We start from the raw sequence: 3,540 nt of genomic DNA on the forward strand, positions 1-3,540 counted from the left end.
TTTCCCTTCCCCTTCCCTTTCCCTCCCCTCTCCACCACCCCTCCCTTTCCTTCTCTTACCCTTTCCTTCCCCTTCCCCTTCCTTCCCTCCCTTCCCTTTCCCTCCCCTCTCCACCACCCCTCCCTTTCCTTCTCTCACCCCTTTCCCTTCCCCTTCCTTCCTCCTTAATTTTCCCTCCCTCCTCACCAACTCCCTTTCCTTCTGTCCTCCCTGTTCACTTCCCCTGCCCCGTCCGTCCCTCCCTTCCCTTTCCCTCCCCTCTCCACCACCCCTCCCTTTCCTTCTCTCACCCTTTCCTTCCCCTTCCCCTTCCTTGCCTCCTTCCTTTCCTCCCTCTCCACCACCCCTCCCTTTCCTTCTCTCACCCTTTCCTTCCCCTTCCCTTCCTCTCCTCCCTTCCTATTCCCTCCCCTCTCCACCACCCCTCCCTTTCCTTCTCTCACCCTTTCCTTCCTCTTCCCCTTCCTTCCCTCCCTTCCCTTTCCCATCCCACCCCACCACCCCTCTCTTTCCTTCCCCCCTCCCTACCCCCCTTCCCATCCTTTTCCCTCCCCTCTCTACCACCCCTCCATTTCCTTCTCTCACCCTTCCTTCCCCTTCCCTTTCCTCCCCTCCACCACCCCTCCCTCTCCTTCTCTCACCCTTTCCTTCCCCCTCCCCTTCCTTCCCACCCGACCCTTTCCCTCCACTCTTTCCCCTTTGTCTCTCAGTTACTTCAATTTTCACTAACCCCAATTCCCTTTCCCTTATTACATCCCCTCCATTATCCTCACCTCACCTCGTCCCCTCTTCCCTCCCTTTATCTACCCTTTCCTCACCTTTCCCTCACCCCTTCTCCTCCCAATTTTCTCCCCTTTCGCTCTCCTTTCCCTCCCCTTTCTTCTCCTACCCTCACCTCTTCCCTCTTTCCCTTCCTTTTCTCTCCCTTTCCTCTCCTTTCCCTCACCTCTTCCCCCTTTCCCTACACTTTCTCTCCCATTTCTCTCCTCTTTCTTCTCCTTTCCCTCACCTCTTCCCTCTTTCCCTTCCATTTCTCCCCCTTTCCTCTCCTTTCCCTCACCTCTTCCCTCTTTCCCTCCACTTTCTCTCCCATTTCTCTCCTCTTTCTTCTCCTTCCCCTCACCTCTTCCCTCTTTCCCTTCCTTTTCTCTCCCTTTCCGCTCCCTTCCCGCACCTCTTCCCCTTTCCTCACTTTCTCTCCCATTTCTCCTTTTCTCTCCCTTTCCTCTCCTTTCCCTCACCTCTTCCCCCCTTTCTCCACTTTCTCTCCCATTTCTCTCCTCTTTCTTCTCCTTCCCCTCACCTCTTCCCTCTTTCCCTTCCTTTTCTCTCCCTTTCCTCTCCCTTCCCTCACCTCTTCCCCCTTTCCCTCCACTTTCTCTCCCATTTCTCTCCTCTTTCCTCTCCTTTCCCTCACCTCTTCTCCCTTTCCCTTCCCTTTCTCTCCCCTTTCCTCTCCTTTCCCTCACCTCTTCTCCCTTTCCCTTCCCTTTCTCTCCCCTTTCCTCTCCCTTCCCTCACCTCTTCTCCTGTTCCCTTCCCTGTCTCTCCCCTCCTCTCCTTTATCGCATCTCTTCCCCCTTTTCCTCCACTTTCCCTTCCCTTTCTTCCCCCTTTCCCTCTCTCCTTTCTCTCTCTCTCTCTCTCTCCACTTCCCATTTCTCTCCCTCCTCCCCTTCCACTTTCCCTCCCTGCTCCCCTTCCCTTCTCTTTCACTCCAATTCCCTCTCCTTCACCCCTTCCCTTTCTTTCTCCCTTTCTCTCTACTTTCTCCATTCTTTTCCCTTTATCTTATATCTTTTCCCTTTCCCTCCCCACTTCTCCTTCCCCTTCCCCCTTCCCTTCCCTCCCTCTCTCCCTCCCTCCCTCCTTCCCCAGTAATGAAACTAACAGGGAAACACCGTAGAATTAAACGTAAAAAAAACTAGCCCTTATATTACTAACTGTACGTAGACTCCGAAACCGAATTAACTCTTGTTGTGTTTGCACCTAAATACCAAAATAACAGCAACGACGACGATCTCAATGTAAGGTAGTGATTTCGTGTCTTTGTTGATTGTTGTTTGTCTTATTTGTTTGTATATAATAACGAAGGAAAAGAAAAGGAACACTAGAGAAGAGATGATGAACTTGGCCTCTCTTTGTTGATTGATATTTACCTTAGTTTGTTCGTATTAAAGAAAGAGAAAAGGGAGAATATAATGAATTAAAATACAGGAGAATATAACTGTTTAGAATACGGGAGAATATAATGGTTTAAAATACGGGATAATATAACAGTTTAAAATACGGGAGAATATAATGGTTTGAAATACGGGAGAATATAATGGTTTAAAATACGGGAGAATATAATGGTTTAAAATACGGGAGAATATAATGGTTTAAAATACGTGAGAATATAATGGTTTGAAATACGTGAGAATATAATGGTTTAAAATACGGGAGAATATAATGGTTTAAAATACGGGAGAATATAATGGTTTAAAATACGGGAGAATATAATGGTTTGAAATACGGGAGAATATAATGGTTTAAAATACGGGAGAATATAATGGTTTGAAATACGTGAGAATATAATGGTTTGAAATACGTGAGAATATAATGGTTTAAAATACGGGAGAATATAATGGTTTGAAATACGTGAGAATATAATGGTTTAAAATACGTGAGAATATAATGGTTTAAAATACGGGAGAATATAATGGTTTGAAATACGGGAGAATATAATGGTTTGAAATACGTGAGAATATAATGGTTTGAAATACGGGAGAATATAATGGTTTGAAATACGTGAGAATATAATGGTTTAAAATACGTGAGAATATAATGGTTTAAAATACGGGAGAATATAATGGTTTGAAATACGTGAGAATATAATGGTTTAAAATACGCGAGAATATAATGGTTTAAAATACGTGAGAATATAATGGTTTGAAATACGTGAGAATATAATGGTTTGAAATACGTGAGAATATAATGGTTTGAAATACGTGAGAATATAATGGTTTGAAATACATGAGAATATAATGGTTTAAAATACGTGAGAATATAATGGTTTAAAATACGGGAGAATATAATGGTTTGAAATACGTGAGAATATAATGGTTTAAAATACGTGAGAATATAATGGTTTGAAATACGTGAGAATATAATGGTTTAAAATACGGGAGAATATAATGGTTTGAAATACGGGAGAATATAATGGTTTGAAATACGTGAGAATATAATGGTTTAAAATACGGGAGAATATAATGGTTTGAAATACGTGAGAATATAATGGTTTAAAATACGGGAGAATATAATGGTTTGAAATACGTGAGAATATAATGGTTTAAAATACGTGAGAATATAATGGTTTAAAATACGGGAGAATATAATGGTTTGAAATACGGGAGAATATAATGGTTTAAAATACGGGAGAATATAATGGTTTGAAATACGGGAGAATATAATGGTTTGAAATACGTGAGAATATAATGGTTTAAAATACGGGAGAATATAATGGTTTGAAATACGTGAGAATATAATGGTTTAAAATAC

This window comes from Eriocheir sinensis, unplaced genomic scaffold, assembly GCF_024679095.1.
Source record: "Eriocheir sinensis breed Jianghai 21 unplaced genomic scaffold, ASM2467909v1 Scaffold340, whole genome shotgun sequence".
Lineage (NCBI taxonomy): Eukaryota > Metazoa > Arthropoda > Malacostraca > Decapoda > Varunidae > Eriocheir > Eriocheir sinensis.